We start from the raw sequence: 7926 nt of genomic DNA, 5'->3' as shown, positions 1-7926 counted from the left end.
TCCCCACTTTTATGTCATCTGTTCCATCTCTTGTATTGTGTTTTAAAACATTTCTCACTTAATGATCTAATCTGCTAACTCCCCTCTTTAACTCTCTACTTAGCCTTCTTTCCTTTTTAAACTATTAATCTCCAATTTCTTTGAAGTTGATTTGTTATGAATATAAAATCCTGCCAAAGCTCTCTGAAGATAGTTACCTTTCTTCTGATGATGGCTTTGTCTTGTTTTATTTATTCTGCCTCTTTAAGTATTTAGTTCCTCAATTTGAGGAACATTTTGTCTCTTCAATGATTTTAGTTTCTTTAGGTGTTTTGTAATAGTTGATTGCTCATTTTTGTACTAGGTAATTCCTGTGTAATTGGAGGGGGGTGTCATTCCTTCCTGAGTAGCATGAGATGGATTTTTCACAAACAAGGAGGGTTCTTTGACTTGACTAAGGGGTGCAGATGGCAGCTGGATGGGCAATAGCAACAAATATCAACCTCACTATCTGATTATTTTCTAATGAGTCTATCATTTGCCACCAAATCATTTGATTTTGTACTTTTCGTTCCGAAAGACCCTATGCTACTTTTTACCTTCTCAGCATTGTTCTTGATCATTCTCTCACATAAAGGGCCATTATTCTTTCTTTCTACTTGTGAAAATTCTTTTCTTTCCTGCTGTGAAGATGTTTATCAAATCTTGTGTTTCTCACAGACTTTTGAATCACATAGAAAATAGAAATATTCAAGTGAATGAAGCATACCAAATGTAAGTAAAAAGCAAGACACATTCCTTTGGGAAATGGCTGTTAAAAAAACAAAACAACACAACACAAAACACAAACAAAAAAAAACCCCTTCCAGTCTGAATATGCTAAAGTGAAGCAAGGAAATTCAGTCCTTCAATATTTAAAAATCTGTTTTTCCTCAAATATCATTGCACAAAATTGGAAGTGAAGGACTAAAAGGTGAGGAGAAGGAAGGGAGAGAGAGGGAGCATATATCATTAACACCAAAAGTAAAACTGTACAATCTTAAGCATTTTATTGTAGACCAGGATCAGAATCTAGGACACCAAACGTTGGTGTAAGAAATTCACCATTCTGCAGAAGCTGGAAGAGGTGTACTGCTGCCTGAAGACCAGCGAGGAGCAATTCACTGCCTTGGAACAATTGCCCTTCCCACTCCAAATCCTGGTTTCTGCACCATGCCTCCATGGAGAGGGCTGCTCAGTCCATCATCCAGCCAACCTCCAGGGCCTCTAGGTCCTCACTGGCAGTTGTTTTGATGGTCTTCTTCCTAGGTCTTCTCTTCCACATTCAGATGGAACTCACCTTTGAACATGATGGGCCTGTGGCTAAGGGGCTTATAATCATCGAATATAACAAACCCCAAGCTGGGTAATTTCCTGCCACTGTTAATGCAGAGTCCTACCACATTCCTATAACTTTGAAAAAATAATCTTGAAGTTTCAATTTGTCCACCCACAGGGCAGGTTGGTGACTATCAGGGTGTTTTACTATTCGTTGGTGTTCAGCATCACCTTGTCTACCGGCCTCATGGATGGGTCTAGGGCCCCTCTGGGGAGGAATATTAGCTTGTTGTTCTCACATTCTTTGATCCTTCTGAGGCCTCAGCAGTGGAATTTGAGGTTCAGACTTAGACTCCATTCAAGACTATGAAGCTGGTACTTGAACAACATGAAGTGGTATCCCAGTAACTGGAATAGCTCCATTGGATGGAAGGTCACCAATTCCCAAGAAAATGTCCTTAAGTTTTCCTGTATGGTCTGATCTATGTTCATAGGTGTTGGGGAAGAACTCTTCTGCGTATCCTCAGGAGTAGTTTCTTCTAATACTGGCTCAGATTTTCCTGTTGGATTTCAAAGATAGGTTCTTGCTCTGGTTCTGGCTCAGCAACAGGTTCCTCTAAATGTTCTTCCAAGTCATTGCTGACAGTCTGATCATAGAAAGTTCCAGAATCATCAAGTACGACCTCAGGTGTCTTCTGTCTTTCTTCAGGTTTCTCTCCCTCTTCCTCAGATTTCTCCTGAGGCTCAGTGACAAAGCCATCAAAGACCTCATCTTGGTATCTGGAGATATGAATGTAGAACTTATTTGCAACAGAGCCCTTAGGACCAAGGGCAAATGTCTTCATGAATCTCCTAAAAAGCTGGTTGTTATTAGAGAGCAACCCCATTACCTGGACACCATCATTCTGAGATGGCATGAGGATTACACCTCTTAGTGTGACAATTGGGAAAGTTTTGTGACATCATTTTCTTATGAATTTCTTTCTGTCCATAAACTGCATCTGCTGACTTTCCATTTGAATCCAACCCCCCACGGACATAAGAAGAGTTCTTTCCATAAAATCTGCGAGGCATGTCTGGGGCCTGGTTTAGCGATGTATAATACTTCCTCACAAGTTCCTGCCCCACCCACAGGGGACTAGGTTTCTCTATAACTATTGCTTTGGTCAATTCAACCTGCACAGCTGAATGGGAGTGGAACAAGCTTTGCTCCACAGCATGGCAGAAGACAAAATCCCCTCACATAGCTGTGTCCACCTCTAATTGTGAAAATTCTATACAAACTTCAGGCCTAGTACAAGACTCATTTCTTTAAAAAAAAAAAAAAAGTCCAACTACTTTATCTCTCTAGTTAAAATGGCTCTTTTGGTGAATGGTGATTACAAATGTGACTTCCAGGTTATTTCAGTTATAATAATTGCTACCATTCAGGAGGCTTCTGTTATGTGTTAAAGCCCTATAGCGAATATGGCATGTGTATGACATGATTTAAACCTTATGTAATGGGGTGGGTGTTATTTTTCTGTTTTGCAAAAGAAGGAACTACCTTTTAGAGCAGGACGTCATCCAGCTCAGAGCTGGATGGTCACTCGAGCTGCTTGCCCATACCACGCTCTTGCAGTTCTTCCTGCTCCCCCCATATCCCTGAACCCCATACGTGTGGACTCTGCCAGGACTCTAAATCCAAAGACGGATTTTACCGTCAGCATGGCAATCTCAAGGTTTAGAGAAAATAAACATAGCTTTCTTCCTCCACTTACAAATAAGATCAAAGATACCTAAGTTAAGAGGACAAATTATCTGAGGTTTTCATACCTCGTTAGGAAGAGCACTGTATCAGAATTGTAACTCTGGGTTTGGAGCTCTTTGGTCCTGCTCTTCCTTATCAGTATGACTTTCTCCTTTGGCTGGCAAGAATATCGTTGAGCAAGTTAATGTTCAGAACACATGAGTTTAAAGGAATTTTTCACCTCAGCCAAGATTTCTTTAGACTGAACATCTGAATTTGGAGCTCAGTAAAAAGCACAAGGAGAGATAGTTGGCTTAGGTACATTTCCAGTGAGTCAAAAGGGCTATAAAAAAATAGAAGGATAAAGATAATTGTGCTGTGCACGTCAGAGGTAAAGCCAGAGGAAGCCCAGGCCAATATGATATTGTCTAGTTAGTTAGCTTGCCCTGCGGACACCTGAAAGCCCTCCCTTATGGCAAGAGGCTTTATATACTGCTGTCCACAAGCCAAAACAAGGGTCCAGTGCTAAACCAGATGCCATTTCTCCCATACCATGTCTTCCTGGTGAACTGAATTCCTAAGTTAATCAGAGAATGTTGACAAAAAATAGAACTACAAAGGAAAAAAAAAAAAACAGAACACACAAAATGCTACTAATTGAAGTATTCTTAGAGTATTTTCTAGTGTACCAGAACACTTGAATATATTTTCAAATTTATTCTTTCCAACTCTGCGATGTAAGAATTATTTTATTATATTGGAATATATATTAAATTGGGTTTGTTCTACGATGATGGAATTGAAGCATTTGATGTGCCCCCACTTAATTTCCCATTGGAAATTGCAGGATTGGGATTTAAACCCAATTCCAACTTGCATCCCTTCCTCAACACACACACACACACACACACACACACACGCTAACATGCTCACACACATGCACACCACTGTTTCAGTCAATGTTTAACCTAGGACTATCTCTAGGAAAAATGATAAAGCAAAAATTTGATACTTCAACCAATAATTATTAAATTCCAATATGTGCTATGTACTGTTTGAGATGCTTAGGACAAAACAATGAAAAAAAGCAACAAAAACATCTGCCTCTTGAAACTTATATTCTAGTGGGTTGAGGTAGACAATAAAGATGAAAAAAGTAGATAAGAAAATTATAAAGTATGATAGGAGACAGTAAGGGCTATGGCGTAAACAAAGAGGCAGATCAGGATGAAGGAAATTAGGATTTATGAGGGCAGAGAAGACTACAGTATTAATGAGGATGGTTGGGGTGTCAGGGGGTGGGGGAGATTTTTAGGAGAGACTAAAAGTGTCCTTGACATTGATGCCAAGGTTTGAAGGATGTGAATATCTGGGAAATCGTCTTCCAGGAAACTGCTAGAGCACAGATGCTAACATGTGAACATGCCTGACATGTTTGAAGAACAGGAAGGTGGCCGGATGGGAGTACAGGAGAGAGACAGTAGTAAAAGGTGAGGTCATAGGTAATGGGGACGTGTGGAGCCTCATAGATCATTACATTATGAGGACTTTGATTGTCTTCTGAGTAAGGTAGAAAGCCAGGTGAGGGCTTTGAGTAGAGACATGACAGGGTATGATTTATATTCAGAGGATTATTTGCACTGTTCTGTTGGGAATAAATTTAGGATAAGAGTGGAAGCAGGGAGAACAGTTGGGAGGCTGTTGCAGTGTATTTGTTTCCTAGAACGGCTGTAACAAAACATCACAAACTGGCTGGCTTAACACAACAGATACTTTCTTCTCCCACAGGTCAGAATGCTGGAGGTCTAAAATCAAGCTGCTGGCTGGATCATATTCTGTATGTAGCCACTAGGGTAGGATCCTTTGTGTGTCTTCCAGCATCTGGTAGCTCCAGGTCTGTGGCTTGTGGATGTGTGACGCCATCTCTACCTCCATTTTCACATGGCTGTCCTATGTGTCTCCATGTTACCTTCTCTCTGGGTATGTCTGTCTAATCCTATCAAATTAAGCTCCCTCCTGAATGGCTTTTTCTTAACTTGATTACACCTACAATGACCCTATTTCCAAATAAAGTCACATTCAGAGGTACTGGGGGTTAGGACTTTAACTTTTTTGTGTGTGTCAGGAGTGGAGTTCAACTTGTAACATGCAGTCATCTGGGGATGAAATGATGGATGCTTAGAATAGGGTAATATCAGGGAGACTGGTGGGCAGTGGTTAGATTATAGATGCATTTTGAAGGTAGATCACACAGAAACAGATGCTAGATCAGGTGTGACGTAAGCGAGAAAAGCCAAAGATGGCTCCTGGAAATCTTGCTGAGCAGCTGGAAGAGTAGGGATATCTGAGAGTGAAAAACATTTTTGGAGGAGTGTCGATATTAGAATTTTAGTTTTTGATACATTGAGTTTGGGATATTTACTTAGAAAAATGAAGTGGTGTTGAGTGGGAAGCTGAATATATGGGTCTGAACTTCAGGTGAGAGACCGAGATTAAAGGTAGAAAGGTTTAAATTTGTCAGTCTTTGGCAAACAGAAGAAATTTAAAGCCCAGTGAGTGATTGAGATCGCCCAGGAAGTGAGCATCACTAGAAAAGATGACCCCTGTCGGAGCCCTGGGTCACTCTCACATGGAGTTGTGGGTAGAAGAAGAACCCATGAGAGACAGGGGAGGAGGAATCAAAAAGGCAGGAGGAAACCAAGACAGTGGGCATCCTGTGAGCCTGGTGAAGAAAGTGCAGCCAAGGATGGGAGTGGTCAGCTCTGTTCAAAGCTGAGTGTAGTTGAGGTGACACAAGGGCTGAGAATTAATCATTAAGTCTAGATAGAGAGAAGTTTTCATGACTTTGACAAGAATTGTTAGGGAGGGGGGTTGAGGAAAACCCTTTTAGAATGGGCTCAAGGAAGAATGAAAAGAGAGGCTTTGGAGACCGCAAGTTTGGACAGTGTTTTGGAGGACTGGGATGGTGGCATATAAGGACAATGGAGTCAAGGCAGGTTTTCTTCTCCTTGTTTACAGGTCAGAAACACAAACACATGGTTGTGTATTGATAGGAAGACCAGGGGAAGTTGATCTCACCTTCTCTGTGATTGTCTCTCTGTTCTCCTGACACTTCCGCATTCCCTCATCCTCATGCATCCATGCTCCTGTTTGTATCTCTTAGGGTCACTGTCCAGGAGGAAGGTCCTATGGTTTGGACAACATCCCGCCTTCTTTTTTTTTTTTTTTTTTTTTTTTGGTTTCCGTTTCTTCTGAGCATCTCTTTATAAAATAGTATCATTATATGGGAGCAACCTAAGTGCTCACTGGTGGATTGATGGATATAGAAGATACACACACACATATACACACAATGGAATATTATTCCGTCATAAAAAGAATGAAATCTTGCCATTTGTGACAACATGCATGGACCTAGAGGCTGTTATGCTAAGTCAAATTAGACAGAGAAAAACAAACATGATTTTAGTTATAAGTGGCATCTATAAAACAAATGGACAAACAAACAACAAAGAGAGAAAGAGATTCATAAATACAGAGAACAAACTGGCAGTTGCCAGAGGGGAGAGAATTAGGGAGGGGACAGGAGACTTAGGTGAAGGAAATGATAGGTACTAACTTTCAGTTATATAGTAAATTAAGGCACAGGGATGAAAAGTACAGCATAGGGAATATAGTCAGTGGTATAATAGCATTATATGGAGTGAGATGGTAGCTCCACTTGTGGTAAGCATTGCGTAATGTATAGAATCCTCACGTCATAATGTTGTGCACCTGAAGCTGACATAACAATCTATGTCAACTGTACTTCACCTAAAAATAGAAAGTAAGGAAGAAAAAAAGAAAATACAAGAACAAAATTAATACAGGAATGGAGAAAAAAATAAGAACGTATTTTGTTCAATTTTATGAAAATAATCTTGAAACCTTGGATTAAGTGAAGAATAAAATAAGATGAAATAGCATCATAAGATGATTTCTCTGCCTCCTTCAAAGTGTTTAGGGAATGACTGACATCAAATCATGAAGGTGACAGTGTTTTGCATGCTTGGAAACCATACACCTATTTAGTTCATTTTTCAAATATGATTTTAAAACATCGATCCAAAGCATCCAGTGTCTACATCAGACAGGAGTTCTCTCCTCTCTCCCCCATGGCCTTTGCCTTAATCAGGCCTTCCACTGCTCTCACCTGGTCGACTTAAACAGGTGAATTTCCAAATGGTCATCTTTCGCCCAGATGCCTCCTTCTACCCCATCCGGGCACTACCATCAGAATCCCCTTTCTGGGGCACCTGGGTGGCTCAGTGGTTTAAAGCCTCTGACCTGCTCAGGTTGTGCTCCCAGGGTCCTGGGATTGAGCCCCACGTGGGGCTCTCTGCTCAGCAGGAAACCTGCTTCCCTTCCTCTCTCTCTGCCTGCCTTTCTGCCTACTTGTGATCTCTGTCTTTCAAATGAATGAGTGAAATCTTAAAAAAAAAAAAAAAAAAAAAAAAAAAAAGAATCCCCTTTCTAACATGCAAAGCTAACCCAGGCCTTCTGCTCAAAACCTTTTGTTGGCTTGAGCTGTTCCAAAGTACCCATTATCCTCCAAATAGGTCCTTCTGCATCTCTTTGTCTTTGTTTATAGGTTTTCTCTGGACTGCCTTTCCCTCATTCTTCTGTACCTGGAATGAGTTCATCTTCATCCTTCAATACCAAATTCTTCTGTACCTGGAATGAGTTCATCTTCATCCTTCAATACCAAATTCTAGTGACCCCTTATCCATCAGGACTTTTCCGACTCCTCCACCCAACTGTGGGCTGAATTCATTGCTCTTGCCTCTGGGCTTCCAAAAGATTTTATAAATTACATTCCAATATATGTTCTTCAAGTATATATCTGGTTTTCCCTTAGATGG

The 7926-nt window shown here is 40.6% G+C and overlaps 1 pseudogene; it reads right to left on the bottom strand.

Moving 5' to 3' along the window:
• Positions 1-1139: 1139 nt before the first annotated feature.
• On the bottom strand, positions 1140-7254 carry LOC132026008 (ras GTPase-activating protein-binding protein 1-like; annotated as a pseudogene).
• Positions 7255-7926: the final 672 nt, after the last annotated feature.

Source organism: Mustela nigripes, chromosome 10 (genome assembly GCF_022355385.1).
Source record: "Mustela nigripes isolate SB6536 chromosome 10, MUSNIG.SB6536, whole genome shotgun sequence".
NCBI classification, from domain to species: domain Eukaryota; kingdom Metazoa; phylum Chordata; class Mammalia; order Carnivora; family Mustelidae; genus Mustela; species Mustela nigripes.
Note: the sequence above shows the minus strand (reverse complement) of the source record. Positions and strands in the feature narration are given on the sequence as shown.